This window comes from Oncorhynchus mykiss, chromosome 12 (genome assembly GCF_057628025.1).
Source record: "Oncorhynchus mykiss isolate SJ-2025 chromosome 12, ASM5762802v1, whole genome shotgun sequence".
NCBI classification, from domain to species: domain Eukaryota; kingdom Metazoa; phylum Chordata; class Actinopteri; order Salmoniformes; family Salmonidae; genus Oncorhynchus; species Oncorhynchus mykiss.
Genome location: NC_143033.1, coordinates 52,046,873 through 52,068,213, shown reverse-complemented (window position 1 = coordinate 52,068,213; position 21,341 = coordinate 52,046,873). Strand labels below are relative to the sequence as shown.

The 21,341-nt window shown below is 40.5% G+C and overlaps 1 protein-coding gene across 3 annotated transcripts in view; it reads right to left on the bottom strand.

Annotated features, from left to right (window-relative positions):
* The window catches only part of p4ha2 (procollagen-proline, 2-oxoglutarate 4-dioxygenase (proline 4-hydroxylase), alpha polypeptide 2), a 33,635-nt gene extending 29,500 nt beyond the window's left edge, over positions 1 to 4,135 (bottom strand). Inside the window, exon 1 of one of the 3 annotated variants that reach the window (XM_036937755.2) lies at positions 3,701 to 4,135. The gene's annotated coding sequence lies outside the window, so the exon portion shown is untranslated. The remainder of the gene's footprint in view (positions 1 to 3,700) is intronic. The other 2 variants (XM_021624096.3, XM_036937756.2) reach the window with 2 other exon arrangements.
* Between the last annotated feature and the right edge of the window lie 17,206 nt (positions 4,136 to 21,341).

Genomic DNA, 21,341 nt, shown 5'->3' with positions numbered 1-21,341 from the left:
AACTGGCTCAACCCCATGGCCGGTTTCGCTTTGTAATTATGGAGTTCTGTGTGTAGATTGATGCACACTTTTTTTATCATCCATTCTAGAATAAGGCTGTATTGTAGTTAAATGTGTAAAAAGTTGACCAATGGAAACACTTTCATTGGCATAGACAACACCGTTCAGTCAAGAGTGTCTAACCCAGAGCTCTCCAACCGTGTTCCCGGAAAGCTACCCTCCTGTAGGTTTTCAATCCAACCCCAGTTATAAGCTGAATCAGGTTAGTTACGACCAGAAAATTATTAATATCAGGTGCGCTAAATTAGGGTTGGAATGAAACTTTTTGACACACCCACTCCTTTCAACACAGCCATTACTCCGAGACCAGTCCAGGACACAGCTACCTATACTCGAGCTTTGCTCCTAATGTGAGGCACTGAGGCTAGCTACGTTAGTTAGCTAGTTACCTATACCGTTAGACTACAGTATATTTTAGGTATAGCAAACACAGCTAGCTAACTAGGTTAACTTTAATAGCTTGGTTTGTAGTGGTACTAGCATGTCCCGTTGTGTTCGAAACAATCACCAAATTGTACTCAACACTGCCTAGTTTAAAAGATACCTTATATTGCTAGCTGCAGACAGCAAAACATCTCCTGGTCCAGCTGGTCTAGGCTGGTGCCTCTGCTTGCTGGTCTTGCAATTATTTTTCCTCGCTGTCTGAACTCCTTTTCAGTTTATTCCAGCTCAAATTAATTAGGCTGTATGTTCCTATGTGAAAGACAATCTAAAAATGTTTCGTCATCCAGCTTATCTTGGAAAGAGGAATCATCAGAAGCACCCATTGTAGCTAATTATTTAGCAATCTCGGATAGACAGTACACAGTAACATAGCCTGCATTCGAGGGTGAGAACAAGGAAGAAGGGCTCCCATCAGGCTGTACAATTTCCCGTCTTTACAAAGCCAGGGGAAATTAGTAAACCTAAATATCCTGCAATGTCCTGGCAGATAGGAACATCGTCGAGACCAATGGCTCTATTGAACAAGGACAACAATATCTATCGTTGCCAACATGACCGTGCAATCAGAGAAGCACAAAGGCCACAATAACTGTTACAAAACATACATAAGAAAGCAGTCTCAATCAACCAAAGCGAGGTCCATACATAAATGGTTTGTTAAGATCGGCGTGGAAGAACGTGACTGGTCTGCACAGAGCCCTGACCTCAACCCCATCGAATACATTTGGGGATGAATTGGAACGCCGACTGCAAGCCAGGCCGGATCACCGTACATTAGTGCCCGACCTCACAAATGCTCTTGAAACTGAATGGAAGCAAGTCCGCACAGCAACGTTCCAACATCTAGTGAAAGCCTTCCCAGAAGAGTGGAAGCTGTTATAGCAGCAAAGTGGGAGGCCAACTCCAAAATAATGCCCTTGATTTTGGAATATATATAATTTGGAGAGTAGTCCAAATATCACACATGGCACTTTCCTATGGCCGGATATGGACTCATTCGATATCCAGAGATGTGTAACATCCTATTTTCCCTCTTCATGTTGACAAATATCCACTGTATATTCAAGATAAGAAGCTATATTGAGTTAAGATATGCATCTCTTGGCTGAGGTCCATATCCGGATCTTGCGGTTATTTTTGATATGCTGAAACGAGTTTATCACATGCTCAATAATGACAAATATGAAATCCATATTTTTCTTTCATGAACATATCATTTTTAAATTCCCTCCGGATATCATACATGGTATGGCCGGATAAGGACTCATTAGATAGACCTATGTGGACATCTTATTTTCTCTATATGTTGACAAGTACTAACAGTAGGCCTACATAGCATATTTTCTCATGATTTGGATATGCTAAATAAGGACAATGTGATGTTTATTTGAGTTGAGGACATGCTCAATAATTTAACAAATATTGAATCCATATAAATCTTTCTTACACTATAATGTTTTATTCCCTCTGAATAAAAGTTGTCACTATTTACCCCAGCCACAAAATTCTAAAACCGGCTATTTCTAGAATTTCCCTTCTTACAATCTGATTTTAAACATAACCTTAAGCATACTGTCAAGCTTATGCCTAACCTTAAATTAAGTGGTAACTAGCAGGGGTTGGTACCGGTTCAGGGAACAGAACCGAAAACCGGAAAATAATTTTATTTTTCTAGGAACTGAAACTGAAACTGAAAAGAAAGGGATCCATACTGTCCCGAAACAGAACCGTTATTTTAGAAGCATGGGAACCGGTTAATAACGATATTTTACGTTCCAGGCATTTTTTTCTAGTGTTGGGATTGGAACTCTGGATTTGCTATGCTGCATTTATTTAAATAGAAAAACGAGATGCGCTTTGGAAGTAGCAACTTGGATGAAATAGGTTGCCTTTTTGTGCCTTGTATAGCCTACTACTGAAAATGATGCAATGTATGCTCAGATGTCACCTTCATGTCAAGAAGTGCGTTGATTTCCGGTGCCTGAATAACGCAAAATTATTTGTGTGATGGACATTTCATAAAATCAGATTTAGCCTATTTTCAGACATACAATGATGAAACATTAAAATATCCATGATCCACATTGATTCACATATCATGTAAGGATATCTATTGAAATAAATCAGGTCAGGTAATGATTACAGATATGATACATTTCTGAAAATATGTGGATTCGTTCATGCCTGAGTATAAAGGCTTAGACATGTCAGCATGTTGAAACATACCCTTTCCGGAGTTAGAATATTCTACTAATATGCATCAGGCGCGTGTCTTGAACCTATCTCACTCCAATTCTCCCTGGATTCATATGGTAGCAAGGAGATTTCAGAAGTCCAGACTGGATGAATGTAGAAACTGTCCCATTACAGAGAATATTCTAGCTCTGTATTATGAAATTAAGGACATGCTTATCTGGAGTACGTCTACTCCTTTCGTGTAATAACATGTCAGAAATATATTGATAAAGATATCCCAAAGGTATTGACCCTTTTCACTCAGTCTTCCCACTGGGCAAAAACTGGTTGAATCAACGTTGTGTCCATGTCTTTCAACCAAAATGATCTATGTGATGTCATTGAACCAACATGGAAAACTGACTGGATTTGCAAAAAGTAATCAATGTAAGGGCATTTAATCCTTTTTTCACATTCAATTCACGTTAGCTGACAACAAACCCAGACGTTGAACTGACGTCTGTGCCCATGGGTTCTTGCTACAGTACTTCACTCCGTTACAATGCCTGAGACGTCAGCCAAGACAGCGACTGTCTTTCTTGTGAAAAAGTTTTTTGAAAAAAAAAAATATAAAAACAGTTGAGAGAAAGGTGACTGCCAATGTTACCTTCTAAGTACATATTGCCTACCTACACCTCAAAACCCTGAAGTTATAATGGAATTCTGTAATGTTGGCTAAACTTTCTGTCAGTGTTGATATGTTGTTGCTGCAGCTACAGTTGCCAACAAGGCATGTAAAAGCAAGCGAATGCGCAATAAGAGCATAAGGCCTACCCAATTCACGAGTTCATTAAATTATTTTGCTGAAATCTGTTTTAGTAACAAGAATGTCCCAAAAAGGGGTCAGTTGTTATTGACAACAATAGGCCTACACATCATGTTACATGAATTACATGTTGCGCTCCTCTGTGCAACACACAGATTTAAAAATAGATATGACAGTATGCATATTTACGCTTACCTTTTCGTTCCCTTGAGTTTGTAAAATAATCCTACACCTTTAACAGTATGTGCAAATCTATTGTAGACGCCCGAGTTAGTGATCTGCAGAGATTTTTTCTCTGCCACGTACAGACCCTGGTCAAAAACCTTCTACGAAATGCGCACTTCATTCTGGGACACCTCAGCTCAAACCGTTGTCTTTGCATTACAACAGTAGGCTAAATCAGAGCCATATATCTTGGCTACTGTTGGCAACCATAAAATAAGGGCTATCATGTTGCACCTAGTAGGCATATCCTTATTACCAAAGTTATGTATTAGAAAACAGAAGGCCTACAGAGTGAATCAAACTACATTTTGACACTATCTGTGGACATGACTAAATTCCTTTTGGAACTTGTCTGTACTTGACATTTCTCCGAAGCCAGTTAAACTGGAATATTCTGTACAGAATGAGTTCGACACGTCTTGGAGGAAGAAATACATTTGGGTATATTATGTTAAGCAACCTTCACAAATGCATGATGCTCTCTGGACCGAACGTAATTACGGTAATATCATAATCAAATCAAATAGTATTAGTCACATGCCGCTGAATACCTTACAGTGAAACGCTAATTTACGAGCCCCTAACCAGCAAAGCAGTTTAAAAAAAAAATACGGATAAGAATGAGAAATAAAAGTAACAAATAATTAAAGAGCAGCAGTAAAAGAACAATAGGGAGACTATATACAGAGGGGTACACCCTTCTGCAAGTTTACAATTTTATATACAGTTGAAGTCAGAACTTTACATACACTTAGGTTGGAGTCATTAAAACTAATTTTTCAACCACTCCACAAATTTCTTGTTAACAAACTATATTTTTATAGTCAGTTAGGACATCTACTTTGTGCATGACACAAGAAATGTATCCAACAATTGTTTACAGACAGATTATTTCACTTATAATTCACTGTATCACAATTCCAGTGGGTCAGAAATGCACATACACAATGGTCCAATTCACACAGACACTCTTCTTTAGAGGAACTGCATACACTTTCTTAGTGGTCCCCATGGGACTTGAACCCACAAACCTGGCATTGCAAGCACCATGCTCACAACTGAGCCACGCAGGATTAATCTATAAAAAAAATCCCTAGTTATTGCTACTGGTTCTGATCTGGCGGAGTCACTAAACACAAACACTTTGTTTATTAATTGTGTCTGAGGGATGGAGTATGCCCCTGACTATCCATCAATTGAAATAACAAGAAAACTGTGCCGCCGGGCTTGCTTAATATAAGGAATGTGAAATGATTTATACATTTACTTTTGATATTTAAGAATATTTTAGCAATTACATTTACTTTTGATACTAAGTATATTTAAAATCAAATACCTTTAGACTTTTACTCAACTAGTATTTTACTGTGTGACTTTCACTTTTACTTGAGTCATTTTCTACTAAGGAATGAAAAAAGGGCACTTTTTCCACCACTGCATTGTATGACAATAAAGGGCCAATCTCATAAGTAATTTGGTTAATGATGATTAATTGCTGACCCAGTCATGAAGTGATCAATTACAAAGGACTTTATTATTTTAAGCCATAAGTCTATTGATCACTGTTGAATGAATACCATAAAGGAAAAAACGAAACACTGTTGATAAGTTTTTATTTTTTTTTATTCTTATTTTATTCTTATTTACAATGACGGCCTACCAGGGAACAGTGGGTTAACTGCCTTGTTCAGGGGCAGAACGACAGATTTTTACCTTGTCAGCTCAGGGATTCAATCCAGCAACCTTTCTGTTACTGGTCCAATTCTCTAACCACTAGGCCCCAAAAACATGCTTACAAACTAGTAAACTGTTTGCAAAAGTATCATATTGACAATGACATCAGGCCTTATTCATCAGTGCATGTTTATTACAAAAACCTGTAATAATCTACTGATCATAACCAATATGTACATATTCATGTATACATTTACTTCATTAATAATTCAATGAACGAAATTAAAATGTTTATGAAACAGCTTATTTATTCATTTCAAATGAATTATTACTAAGTTTAGGGTTCTTGTACAGTTTAGGTTATTTCCATATAAACATCTACATGGGATCTATACATAATTTACATCTGAAATAAAGATATGTTGTCTCTCCTGAATTACTTATAACCCTTTAAATAGGGTTGTTGTCAAATAAACCCTTTTTCAGGACCCTGTCTTTCAAAGATAATTCATAAAAATCCAAATAACTTCACAGATCTTCATTGTAAAGGGTTTAAACACTGTTTCCCATGCTTGATCAATGAACCATACACAATTAATGAACATGCACCTGTGGAACGGTCGCTAAGACACTAACAGCTTACAGACGGTAGGCAATTATGGTCACAGTGATGAAAACTTAGGACACTAAAGAGGACATTCTACTGACTCTGAAAAACAGCAAAAGAAAGATGCCCAGGGTCACTGCTCATCTGCGTGAACTTGCCTTAGGCATGTTTCAAGGAGGCATGAGGACTGCAGATGTGGCCAGGGCAATACATTTCAATGTCTGTACTGTGAGACGCCTAAGACAGCGCTACAGGAAGACAGCTGATTGTTCTCGCAGTGGCAGACCACGTGTAACAACACCTGCACAGGATCGGTACATCCGAACATCACACCTGCGGGACAGGTACAGGATGGCAACGACAACTGCCCAAGTTACACCAGGAACGCACAATCCCTCCATCAGTGCTCAGACAGTCCGCAATAGGCTGAGAGAGGCTGGACTGAGAGCTTGCAGGCCTGTTGTAAGGCAGGTCCTCACCAGACATCACCGGCAACTTCGCATATGGACACAAACCCACAGTCGATGGACTAGACAGAACTGGCAAAAAGTGCTCTTCACTGACAAGTCGTGGTTTTGCCTCACCAGGGTGGATTGATGGTCGGATTTGCGTTTATCGTTGAAGGAATGAGCATTACACCGAGGCCTGTACTCTGGAGCTGGATCTATTTGGAGGTGGACGGTCCATCATGGTCTGGGGCAGTGTATCACAGCATCATTGGACTGAGCTTGTTGTCATTGCAGGCAATCTCAATGCTGTGCATTACAGGGAAGACATCCTCCTCCCTCATGTGGTACCCTTCCTGCAGGCTCATCCTGACATGACCCTTTAGCATGACACCACCAGCCATGCTGCTCGATCTGTGTGTGATTTCCTGCAAGACAGGAATGTCAGTGTTCTGCCATGGCCAGCGAAGAGCCCGGATCTCAATCCCATTGAGCACCTCTGGGACCCGTTGGATCGGAAGGTGAAGGCTAGGGCCATTCCCCCTAGAAATGTCGGGGTAACAGTGGGGTAACATCTCACAGCAAGAACTGGCAAATCTGGTGCAGTCCTTGAGGAGGAGATGCTCTGCAGTACTTAATGCAGCTGGTGGCCACACCAGATACTGACAGTTACTTTTGACCCCCCAACCCCTTTGATCAGGGAAACATTATTCCATTTCTGTTAGTCACGTGTCTGTGGAACTTGGTCAGTTTATGTCTCAGTTGTTGAATGTTGTTATGTTCATACAAACATTTACACATGTTAAGTTTGCTGATAATAAACGCAGTTAACAGTGAGAGAATGTTTCTTTTTTTGCTGAGTTTACTATCCTTATCTATGGACATGTGAAACTGATATATTCACTATTATTTATTTTATTCCTCTCATCAATAGTTCACCATTGACTTAAGGGGTCACGTTCCGTTTTTGAGAGAAATACATTATCTTTGCAATGTTCTGTGTCCAGTAGGAGTCACTTTGGTTCCTCTGAGTGCATCCTCCTTAGCTGTAACCTCATGTAGTAGGCGTAAAAAGACTGCAGCGTTGTACTCCAGCTGAGGGTATATTGTTCTCACCGCTAGCTCAGGACGATAGACAGTCAATGTTTTATGACAGTAGATGTTTTAAAACCTTTCCTTAGTGTTTCCATGATTTGATAGATGTAATTCAGTGTTTACCCCAGATTATTTTCCAGGCAGGGCAAAGATCTCCAAAGCAAAACCCAGAACTGCTGGCACCAAAACTGTCAATTGAAACCAGTTGACCACAGTGGATGCTTTGCTAGATAGTACTGTAAGACTTACCTTACCTTTCATCAAAGTTAATCAAAGTACCACAATCTCTTCCTGTCCAACAGTAATAACTGAGGGGCAGAATAAAGTACAGCTATATAGCTGTATCTCCCCACACAGAATCAGGCCATTATTAATTTATGTCCATTAGGTGTCAGCAATGTCCTTTGTATGAGAGAAGACTTATACCTGAAATGGTCAGTCATCTCTCAAGTTAAGAACCATGTTCTTTCCCAACTGTAGTGGGAGTAAAGCTTTCCATCATGGTATTGGTTATTTACTTTTAGTTGTTTTTTATGCGTAACGTAGGCTATATAGTATGAGTTGTAATCTGTGTCAGTGTGATTGTATTGAGCTGTTAACAAGTAACATATTTGTAATAATTTATTTACATAAGGCCTCGCCTTTCGGGCTTTCTCAATGTGCCGTTGTACCATGAATCACAGCTCGTTGAAACAGTTGTATAATTTATTCTAGCTAAACACAAAAGGTGTTCAGTCACCTCTGTTGGATTTGAACATGCCATTGGACATTTATTTTTACACCTGAGCAGAGGCACTGAAAACTCTGAGACGTGGTGAATGCATGGTATGTCACGCATAGTGACATACAGAAACCAATTACCATAGGGACGTGAATGTAGAGAATCGAGACTGTGGAATGTGTCAAAGCTGATGGATATAGTATGTTCCATCATCTGATGATGATGCCTTTGTCTACTTTGGCATCTGGTAGCAGAGTACTGTGCATATGGTGACAGAATTTGCTCGAAAAGTGGCATCCCTTCCACCCATTCATTTATACTTAAGTTAAGTTTTTCCAGATGTGCAAATGGTTCCAGACGCTGGTTTTTCTTGAGTTTGCCTGGTTAGTCATGCACAAGCAAGGCCAAAAGGTCAAAGACGCACTCTGCTACAGAGTCAGGAATGATGATTGAGGAGGGACACACAGACAGCATCAGGTTTCAGCCACTGTAATCAACTTTCATCAGTTGAACTGAAGGTACTTGAAGGTATGTATACCTCTACTACTCCAGCACCATTTCTCCAGAGCTGATTGTTCTGCCTTGGCCTCCAGAACACGGAACAAAACAGAAAAACAAAAGGCAGGGAACAGGGAGATTTAGGCTGGGGAATTAGTGTGTCCAGGTGCCCAGCCATGGAATGACTCAAGGGCGATCCCTCAAAGAGGAGGATCGGGTTACAAGCTGCGCCAGTCATCACAGCCAAAATGAGCTCCCTGGGGAAAGAAGTGACAGTGGTGTTCACACTCTCTCTCCGGCAATAGGGCTAATAGTTATGTTGTTGACGTTGAGCTGGTTGATTCCTTCAATCAATTGGTGAAATCACTCATTGGCAGATAAATAAAGTAAGATTTCTGTGAATGTGTTCATATGGTGAGCAGACTTTTCTGGTCCTGATGCTAGTACTTTTATCTGGAGTGCTTCTATCTGGAGTGTTTGCGTGTGTGTGTGTGTGTCACTTGAGTACGCCTCACTGCAAATCAATTTGTGTGTGTGTGTCACTTGAGTAACGGCCCTGTCACACAAGCATCCCTTACTGTTCAACATATCACTGAGTTACGGCTTCACTAATATTGACTCAGTTCTTTCCTGAAAGGACATGTAGCTAAACCAGATGTAGAAGCAGGTTGCCACCCATTACCATGGTGAGATACGGGTGAAAACAAGGGGAAAGGCTTGTCCTTATACCAGAATAACCACTGTGCACTGACCCAGGTCAGAGAAGAAGCTCCCAGTAGGGAGCAGCTCTCAGAACCAAGCCTCTAATTCAAAAGCCTCTAATGAAAATGTTCCGAAGTGGTTTATAGTGGTAAGAACACCTAAGGCAGAGGACCCAAGAATAAGAACATGTGCTTTAAATAAGACAGCCTAAAGAGACTCTGGAGGGCCACTCAAGTCCAGCCGGGGTGCGCTCACTAAACGCTAGTACCACACAAGGATTGGAAACCACCCTTCTGGCATCCCCAGAAGTCCCCACAGCAATATAAACAATGAATGAGAAAGACAGATTGACAGGCACTGCTGAACAACTGCTTTTCTTTCTGGCTAGCGTATGGATAATGGCAAAAATCTTGACCTTAGGTTTGGGGCAGGCACTTTTACCTTCAAATTACATCTACGGTATGTGGCTATTCTCTTTTGGAACGAGTGCTTGACTAGCAACACTCAGGGAGTAATAGAAAAATATACTTCCTGAGACATGTGCTGTAGTAATCAGCAGCCAAGAGAAGGCATGGGCAGCCTTTCAAAGAGGAGCTTAGAGAGGGAATCCAGGCCCCCAGGTCTTCTGTGCATTTCACTCTAAATCGTATTTGACCACTTAAGGCCAGAAACCATGTGTAACCACAACCTGATATAAAAAGCCAATGTAGTTCCTTCCTGAGTGAAAGATTCTACCACTCGGCACAACACCCTTAAGGCCTGCCACTCAGAACAAACATGCAATTGTAGTACGTTAAATGACTAGCCAATTCTACGATACCCAAGCCAGCACACCGCAAATTGAAGGGAAATAAACATTTCAGAGATATTGTTTTGGGCTTTTGTTTCATTGGCTACCTAATGTGAAACATACCAAGACATGTTATGTCATACCTACATGAATAAAATATGTAAAGTACTGTACCTAAGAGAATAAGCAGAATGTAATGGCAAACATTTGTGCACCTATAATTACATTTCCTTTGTATGCAGTAGCGGAGATTAGATTTCCACAGATATTGAATATAGCATTTCACCAAAGGGTTAGACGAGGACGGTACAGTGGACAGATTTTTGAAGCTCATCTGTTCGAATCTCTGAAGTTGGCCATAAAAGGTTGTTGAGGACGTCTCTCACTGAAGATCAACTCACTGATGTTCCTTGACAGAGGAATGCAGCTTAACGAGATGGAAAAACAGCCAGTCTGGAAGTAATTATGCAAAGAAGGTGAAGGCATTGTCCTGCAAACTTCGCCTAAAGCAACAAAAGTCCTTCCATAACTGGAGCCTGAGGCCACAAATAAGGTACACAGCTGCATACCCTTCCATCAGTCAAAGATACCTTTGGCCTGTGTCCTAAATGGCACCCTATTCCCTACAATTATAGTTAAATATTTTTGTGCAGAGCTCTACATTTGTACTTCACAACATAGGGAATAGGATGCCATTTGGGGTGCAGCCTTTGAGTAGTTCTACCACCCATACCCAAACACATGGCAGAAGGAACCAACAACAATCTGGAGACAAGCTGAGCACCAGCAAACAAACAAACCCATTGAGTCTGGAGAGCATCAGTGAAAGGCTAGCGGCTCACAATGGACAACGTGTGGGGGGGGGGGAAGATGTCTCAATGAGGGAGATTGATTGCCCAAACCACATTAAATAACAAACAGTGTATCCTTTCTTTCTCTGTCCTCTGTTCTCTCTATTTAGAAGGAATGTACTTGTGGTAGCCTACAGAACAAAATTAGGCCACTAGCAAGGTACAGTTAATTCCTCTGAAGCACAGTTGGTACTCGTAACATAGTAAAGGTAAATCCGGGACACAATTACCATGGTATGTTACATTTCATATGGTTTGTATTAAATTGTGGATGTCCATCATCCATTTCGTAAGAGATGTTACAAATGACAATTCGTACAATATGTTACAAATGACAATTCATGCAATATATTGCAAATATTCAAAAACGTATGATAAGTTACAAATTCCAACGTGTATTTGGTCAGTTGGATAATGCTAATGTTATCTAAATGGCTAACGTTAGCAATTCTAGGGTTTAGGGTTAGGGGTTAAGGTTAGAGTTACATTTAGAGTTAGAAGTTAGGTTAAAGGGTTAAGGTTAGGGGAAGGGCTAGCTAACATGCTAAGTAGTTAAATATACTGTGTCTGTAAAATGTATATAGTATGTATAAGCCGGAAGTAGAAGTCTAATGGATGTTGTCCATTAGTTTACTCTAATTAAAGGAGGGATGATACGGTTAGGGGAAAATAATAAAGGAAAAAAATGAATATATATATATATACAGTGCCTTGCGAAAGTATTCGGCCCCCTTGAACTTTGACCTTTTGCCACATTTCAGGCTTCAAACATAAAGATATAAAACTGTATTTTTTTGTGAAGAATCAACAACAAGTGGGACACAATCATGAAGTGGAACGACATTTATTGGATATTTCAAACTTTTTTAACAAATCAAAAACTGACAAATTGGGCGTGCAAAATTATTCAGCCCCCTTAAGTTAATATTTTGTAGCGCCACCTTTTGCTGCGATTACAGCTGTAAGTCGCTTGGGGTATGTCTCTATCAGTTTTGCACATCAAGAGACTGAAAGTTTTTCCCATTCCTCCTTGCAAAACAGCTCGAGCTCAGTGAGGTTGGATGGAGAGCATTTGTGAACAGCAGTTTTCAGTTCTTTCCACAGATTCTCGATTGGATTCAGGTCTGGACTTTGACTTGGCCATTCTAACACCTGGATATGTTTATTTTTTAACCATTCCATTGTAGATTTTGCTTTATGTTTTGGATCATTGTCTTGTTGGAAGACAAATCTCCGTCCCAGTCTCAGGTCTTTTGCCATCAGGTTTTCTTCCAGAATGGTCCTGTATTTGGCTCCATCCATCTTCCCATAAATTTTAACCATCTTCCCTGTCCCTGCTGAGGAAAAGCAGGCCCAAACCATGATGCTGCCACCACCATGTTTGACAGTGGGGATGGTGTGTTCAGGGTGATGAGCTGTGTTGCTTTTACGCCAAACATAACGTTTTGCATTGTTGCCAAAAAGTTCAATTTTGGTTTCATCTGACCAGAGCACCTTCTTCCACATGTTTGGTGTGTCTCCCAGGTGGCTTGTGGCAAACTTTAAACAACACTTTTTATGGATATCTTTAAGAAATGGCTTTCTTCTTGCCACTCTTCCATAAAGGCCAGATTTGTGCAATATACGACTGATTGTTGTCCTATGGACAGAGTCTCCCACCTCAGCTGTAGATCTCTGCAGTTCATCCAGAGTGATCATGGGTCTCTTGGCTGCATCTCTGATCAGTCTTCTCCTTGTATGAGCTGAAAGTTTAGAGGGACGGCCAGGTCTTGGTAGATTTGCAGTGGTCTGATACTCCTTCCATTTCAATATTATCGCTTGCGCAGTGCTCCTTGGGATGTTTAAAGCTTGGGAAATCTTTTTGTATCCAAATCCGGCTTTAAACTTCTTCACAACAGTATCTCGGACCTGCCTGGTGTGTTCCTTGTTCTTCATGATGCTCTCTGCGCTTTTAACGGACCTCTGAGACTATCACAGTGCAGGTGCATTTATACGGAGACTTGATTACACACAGGTGGATTGTATTTATCATCATTAGTCATTTAGGTCAACATTGGATCATTCAGAGATCCTCACTGAACTTCTGGAGAGAGTTTGCTGCACTGAAAGTAAAGGGGGCTGAATAATTTTGCACGCCCAATTTTTCAGTTTTTGATTTGTTAAAAAAGTTTGAAATATGCAATAAATGTCGTTCCACTTCATGATTGTGTCCCACTTGTTGTTGATTCTTCACAAAAAAATACAGTTTTATATCTTTGTGTTTGAAGCCTGAAATGTGGCAAAAGGTCGCAAAGTTCAAGGGGGCCGAATACTTTCGCAAGGCACTGTATATGTGTATATATATATATATATATATATATATATATATATATATATATAGTATTCTGCAGCAGAGGTAACTCTGGGCCTTCCTTTCCTGTGACGGTCCTCATGAGAGCCAGTTTCATCATAGCGCTTGATGGTTTTTGCGAATGCACTTGAAGAAACTTTCAAAGTTCTTAAAATGTCTCCCATTCCCTGCAGCTGAAAAACATATACACACACTGAACAAAAATATAAACGCAACTTGCAACAAGATTTAGAGTGGCCAGACGGAAGCCACTCCTCAGTAAAAGTTCCAAGATTCTCTGGTCTGATTAAACAAAGATCGAACTATTTGGCTTGAATGCCAAGCATTCTGGAGAAAACCTGGCACCATCCCTTCGGTGAAGCATGGTGGTGGCAGCATCATGCTGTGGGTATGTTTTTCAGCTGCAGGGACTGGGAGACTAGTCATGATCAAGGCAAAGATTAATGGAGCGAAGTACAGAGAGACCATTGATGAAAACCTGCTCCAGAGCGCTCAGGACCTAAGACTGGAGAGAAAGTTCACCTTCCAACAGGACAACGACCCTAAGCACACAGCCAAGACAACTAAGCAGTGGCTTTTCAACGAGTCTCTGAATGTCCTTGAGTGGCCTAGCCAGAGCCCGGACTTGAACCCGATCGAACATCTCATTAGAGACCTGAAATAGCTGAGCAGCGACTCTCCCCATCCAACGTGTCAGAGCTTTAGAGGATCTGCAGAGAAGAATTGGAAAAACTCCCAAAATACAGGTGTGCCAAGCTGGTATTGTAGCATCATACCCAAGAAGACTCGAGGCTGTAAATGCTGCCAAACGTGCTTCAACATTAGAACTGAGTAAAGGGGCCGAATACTTATGTACATGTGATATTTCAGTTGTTTATGTTTTTATACATTTTCAAAAAATTCTATTAACCTGTTATTGATTTGTCTTTATGGGGAATTGTGTGTAGATTGATGAGGGGGAAAAAACAATGTAATCAATTTTAGAATAATGCTGTAATGTAACAAAATGTTGAAAAGTCAAAGGGTCTGAATACTTTCAGAAGTCATATATTTTCAAAAAACATGTATGAGGAATGATGCAGACAAATACATTTGTAAAGCCACAATCTGCAATATTTTAGCTGTTCTACCCCTAAATATTTGTTTTTAAATCAAATTAAAACGTGCTAAGTAGTTGCAAAGTAGCATTTAGTTGCAGAAGGTATCCGTGATGAGATTTTAATCAGGAACCTTTGGATTACTAGACATTCTCATTGTACGCCTACCCATCCACCTTGACCAACCACCCTACTTTTATTTTTGTGGAGAAGTAACCTTCTCTCTTATGTAACCACATCAAACATAACATATCATACTAATTTGAGTGTCCCATATGTACATTTACTATGTTACGTGTAGTTTATGAGACCAGGCTCGTCAGTGAGGCAGGTACGGCATCCCAAAAAAAGGATTGTGGAAATAAAAACCAGACACCAGCCATTTCCTGTATGTGTGTAACTTTGGCAGACCCTTTGTTCCTTTCTCACAAGTGCTGTTTGGCCTTTCTGAGGAAGACTAGACCAAAGGCTTGGGCATGGGGAGGATGAATGCCTCCTCCTTGGGATAGCTATTGTTGACCGTGGCTCCTCGGCTGGAGCCTGCCCTGTATTATCGGAGGATAGAGAGGGACACTAGGATAAACAGAGAGACAGTGCTTTTTTCAGACTCACAGTTGTTGTTTTTTTCTTCTTGTTTCAAACACTCTCAATTGCTTTGTCTTTGAAAGTAGGCCGGTGATTTCACAGATGTTTTTTAAAACATATCTGGGAGAAAAACAAACCTTGTAACCGTGATCGGCTTAACACCAAACTCCTTGTCTTAACAGGGACCCCTCGCTGGTTTAACTAGTCCTTTCCCTGTTGTTCTGTTCCCTCTCCTTCAACTGCTCTTTTAAAAGTGGCAGCTGTTGAAGTCCGGCAGTATTTCATCCAGTGTTGTAAACCAGGTTTCTGCTGATTGCCCATCAAAGGTATGCTCTCACATTATGGACAAAGCTAAAGCTACTGTACCAGCCATTCGTAAACACACACCTCCGGTGGGAAAGACATGACCTGAGGGGAAGTCACTTCTAGCTAACTACCTCTGTTATGGCTGGGCCTTGAAGGTAACATGACTCCTGTTTGCGGACATTGTCCTGCTCTCCTCTCATAGGTGAAGAGCTCTCACTCTCAATGAAAGACCGTGATCCTGCCTGGCCTTCCTGCTAAGTCTACCGTATAATTGCCTATCTCAAATGCAGGACTAGACTTGTGTCCTGCTGTCCTGTCCTGTGTCCTATGGACTAGACTTGTGTCCTGCTGTCCTGTCCTGTGTCCTATGGACTAGACTTGTGTCCTACTGTCCTGTCCTGTGTCCTGTGTGGGTGGGTGGGCACTTTACTTTAGACTGGTTAAGATGTAGCTGAGTCTGGCTGACTCTACTGTGACAACTGTTATCCCACTTCCATTCTAACTCTGCTTTGTCAGTTGCTTTGTCAGTTGTGGATTGTTGGGGTGACTTAAAGGGGAGGGGACTAATGATGCGTCGGTTGTGCGGGTTTAAGGTCATGAAATACTGTGTGGATGAAGGGCAGGTGGGTGGCGGGCATTAAAAATCCATAAATGTATAATGTTATGCAATTCATACCTTTGCATTGAGGTTTTTCTTTCATAATGTGTACAGTATCTGCCATTAGTGTATAGCCTAAACCTAAACTTTAGGGCAGGGTTCGCCAACTGTCGCATGTTTTATTTGGCCCCCCATGTTTTCTGAGCAAAAAATAAACAAATAATAATTATTCAATTCTTGCGGTGAATTTGCAGTCGACAAAGTTTTTGTAATTCAAATGAAAATAAATAGAAGGGAAGGCCAGTACAGTAGTCTAATGTTTGGGAAATATTTGGTGAAGTGGTAAAAGAGAATGATAGCAGTGGTGGATATGTTTATGTGTGATGATTATGAGGGGCAGAAAAAATAGACAGTCGCAAGATGGGGACTTCAAAATGTCACTTTAAGGGAACTGTACTGTTCAAATGGGTTTAACGTCCACACCAGAAGAAATCCACCTTTTCGAGCTGAAAGACGATGGCCAGAGCTTACCCATCAACTCAAACGGTACTCACATAACTTTCATTAGCTGGCTAAGGTTAGCATGCTAGCTAGTTACACTACAGCTGTCAGTCTGTGCCCTATTTGTTGTTATTTCTCTGCTACATGTGGAATTCACCCCAACATTCCCACCCCCAATTCCTGAATATGTATTTGCAGCCTGCGTCAGTCTTTGAGGTGGAACCTAAACAAGAATTTCCGCTCTAGGACAAGGATTTGACTTAGGAATTACTTGAACGTCCTCCGAGGTGGGCCTTTAAATGAAATAGTTGCCTAACTAAAATCTGGACACTGACTGGACACATATAATATCAACTACTGCAGAATTAAGCATTTCTTGCAGTAAAATTATATCCCAAATGTACATTTTGACTCAGGAACAGGAGTGGAGAAATATTATTTATTTATTTCAGCATATTGAGAGAATGAATGAGCAGTTAGGTGGCAGCCTGTAAAGGTGGTGGTGATATCTTTATCAGTGTCATAAAAGCTGATGGTATTTCAACCATATAAAATATGCATCCAAGACAAACTCAAATCTTACCATAAACATGTTGGTTCGTTTTAACAGCTTTTAGTTTCCTTAAAACCCGTCAAACTGATACCATTTGGAAATTTTGCACTGAAAAAAAAATATATACATATATATATATTATTGCATTTTCTCGCTGGTCCCTAAATGTGTTTGTGGTGTAAGAGAAGCAGAGATGAAAAAGGAAAGAACTTTACAGATCTCAACCGGATTAAAGCATTCATTCTATCGATTTCTGACATTATTCTGGTGATTATGGGTTTATTTAGTCTTCTAGGGCAACAAGTAACGACAGAAGTGAAGCTGCATGTAACTAATTATAGACAAGTTGACTAACAAATAGCCTACCAAAATAACAGACATTTTCAGCAGAAACATAGGCCTTCTTTTTGCGGATTAGGGTCGGTATGGTCCTCAGTTTTGCACTTTATCACATATAGGTGGTTGCAGCTGCGTTATTAGCAATTGCAGGCGGGTGCGGGTGAACAAACCAGCCAGGTCACCCATGATACAAATCAGTATTCGAAGTCCATCCATGTCTGAGGACATCGGGAGATTACATGGAAACCGGTCACTAGGGGCAACAGTGAGCACTGTAACTTTAAAGTAGCTTTCGGTTTTGCAAGAACAACATCACAATCTAGAACAAGCACGTTTTCAATTCACTGGTAGGATCATGAAGTTCTGACTCCATTTTTGAAATCTTTATTTAACTAGGCAAGCCAGTTAAGAACAAAATCTTATTTTCAATGACAGCCTAGGAACAGTGGGTTAACTGCCTTGTTCAGGGGCAGAACAACAGATTTGTACCTTGTCAGTTTGAGGATTTGATTTTGCAACCTTTCAGTTACTAGTCCAACGCTCTAACCACTAGGCTACGCTGCATAGTGGTTAGAGTGCCAAGTCTAGGACCAAAAGGCTCTCAACAGCTTCTTACCCCCAAGCCATTAGACTGCTGAACAATTCATATAAATCGCCACCGGACAATTTACATTGACCCCCCCTCAGTGGCTTGCAGCTATCAAGTATGATGAGGTGACCAAAGATTATCAGAGTGATTTTCAGGCTGAACTGATGGAGAATCTATTTAGACGACAGCTGAGAAGTGACAAGAAACCAACCATTTTTTTCCTTCACAACATTGTGAAATATTCTCAGTTAGAGGTAACCTATCGTTAGCTAGCTTGCTAGCTTAGGTAGGTATGTTAACTAGCTAGATAATATAATCTGTCAAAGTCAATGGGCTGGGGGAGGTTTACAGACAATACTTTGAGATGAGGAAGGTGTTTTTGGTTGTGCTTAGGCAGTAAATGTATTGTTGTGTATGAGAGTGATTGAGGTGCCATTTCTCCTCAATCTCCCATACACAACAATTCATACTGTGTAAAAATTGCCTTCCTAAGACTTTTCATACCTTCTTTAGGCCCCCTAGCCCATTCACTTTGTTGACTAATCTTTCTCCTCAAAAGCAGCTCCCAATGTGCCCTCAATGTCCCTAAATAATATGGTCTTATTCAGTTGATACCTTTACCAACAAAGGTGTTGCCCCACATCCCTTCCACAAAAATTGTAAAACGCTAACACCACAACCGTGTCTTTCCAGGAGACACGCAGTACCAGAAAATCTTCTGCAAGAGGACCAAACTTAAGAAATCCTACACCACTTTCTGCAGAGACTTATCCAGCTCACCGTTCATCGCAGAGAGGACAAGCCGTCGCCATAAGCACAAAGAGTCTCGGCTTCCCCAGCCGAGTGTACAAAAGTCGGATAAAAGACAATGGCTGTGTTTACACAGGCAGCTCAATTCGGATCTTTTAGTGGAAAATACATTGGAATTGGGCTGCCTGTGTAAACGCAGCCAGTGTGGCTCAGCATAAGACCATGTAAAACATAAGGGCAGAGTTAGGAGATCGATAGAAAATAGCCATATTTATTTTATGGTGGCTCTACATCAGGGCTCTCCACCGCTGTCCCTGGAGAGCTACAGTCCTGTAGGTTTTCACTCTGTTCCCCATTGTTACTAACCTGGTTCAGTTTATCAACCAGCTAATTATTGGAATCAGGTGTGCTAGAATAGGGTTGGAGTGAAAACATACAGGACTGTAGCTCTCCAGGAACAGGGTTAGAGAGCCCTGATGTAGAACCACCATAAAATATATATGGATATTTTCTATCAATCTCCAAATTTGTCTGCCCTTATTGATTCACAGAATATATTTATTTAAGCTGCACAGGGCTCGATAGCATCACACAGACACTAGACATTCAGATATCCAAAGAATGTTTGTTTATTTGTCAAAATCTAAAATACAGGGGAGTGTATAATATGTACTGCTAACTCAAGAGAACTGGATATTCAACAAGAATGTTATATGGTAAAAGTAACATGCAAAATGTTTTGATGAACAGTATAGTACAGTTCAGTGTGTCTGAGTGTGTCGCCGGTGTCAAGACACAAAAGTACAGAGAACTGTAGCTACAGATTGTTACACCAGATAATGTGATTTACACAAAGATATTTGCTGACACCCTGTCTATTTCAAGTCTTCTCTCATTGATCAAGACAAGGGGGTGTCCACCCCTAAAGTACTGCATATCATGATGACAGAGACCTGTCTCAATCATTGAGCCCGAAGACTTGAAAAAGACACGATGGTGGCGCACATATTGTTGGATTACCTTATGGAGCAAAAAAATAATTTATTTTAATAATAGAGCCTTTTCTAAATTAAAATTGACCAATTGACTAAGACGGCATCACTAAGGTAGGTCGAAAATGATCTAGTGTTACACCAAACAGTACCTATCCTGTAACTCCCAGTAATGGATACCAAAAATCTTAGATTAACTCAAATGATCTGGTGTAACAATCTGTAGCTAATAGAACAGGTGGTCAGCAGATGATGGAAGAGGTGGTCATGATGAAATTGCCATTCCAAAGAAACATACAGTCAGTTCAGGGAAAACTTGTAAAGCTGTGGGAGGAGTGTTGTCATGATCAAACTGCCATTCAGCTACTCACGAGTCTTCTGCTTGAAATCCAGCATAATGTCTAATCCCTCGAGATGGATACAGTTCACGGGATACAGTTCTGCTACAATGACACATGCAGGAATAGAATCCACTCCAGGAAGAAGCCCAGGCAACACACGGTATTGTCAAACAAAAGTATACTATATTGTACAGTTTGGTCAACAGTTGAACCTTGCCAGCCTAACATCAACATTAGAGTAGACTAGTTGAACATGCATACATGTGCACAGGCACAGAGATTACATTTACAACAATGTCTAGCCTAAAAAATATAAATGTGGCATAACCCTCAACTTTTGCACAGTGACCAGACCGTACAAATGAGCCTAGGTAGGTAGGCACAGTACATGTTTTCTACCAAGTTACAATTGCAAGTCAAGTGGTGGCCTATAACAAGTTAGCAGGCGCCAGGCTAACTAGTTAGCTAACTCCAGTCAGTTGCTAACGTTTGCTGGTTAACCTAACTTTAGGTGGCTGATTGTAATGTTGTAGCTTGCTGTTTAATAGCTAGCCATATCTACGACTAAAAACAAAAGCGGTTTCATTTTTTTTGCATAGATATGGCTATCGGTAGTTCATTAGATAACTAAATTAGCTATCTACCTAGCTAGCTACCTAGCTAGCTAAGTTAGCAAACAGAAAAATCATTAGATTTTCCCCACTGCAACACAGTAGCATTTTAGCCAGTAATACACAATATAAGGTTCAGTAGATAAACTAAAGCTAGCTAGGTGGTTTGCAGGAAAAATAACTTACTTTGCTAGGCACCATATTTGTCATCTGCCCTTTTGATGCTGGCATCGACTGTAGCTGAGCTTCTAATGTTGGCTAAATCCAACTCTTGTTTAGAATCCTCTTCGCTATATTCCAGTTGAAACATGTATGGTTGAATGTGTCCAAGTAAACTCAGCATAAAAATAAATGTCCTCTCACTGTCAACTGCGTTTATTTTCAGCAAACTTAACATGTGTAAATATTTGTATGAACATAACAACATTCAACAACTGAGACATAAACTGAACAAGTTCCACAGACATGTGGCTAACAGAAATGTAATAATGTGTCCCTGAACAAGGGGGGGGGGGGGGGGGTCAAAATCAAAAGTAACAGTCAGTATCTGGTGTGGCCACAAGCTGCATTAAGTATTGCAGTGCATCTCCTCCTCATGGACTGCACCAGATTTGC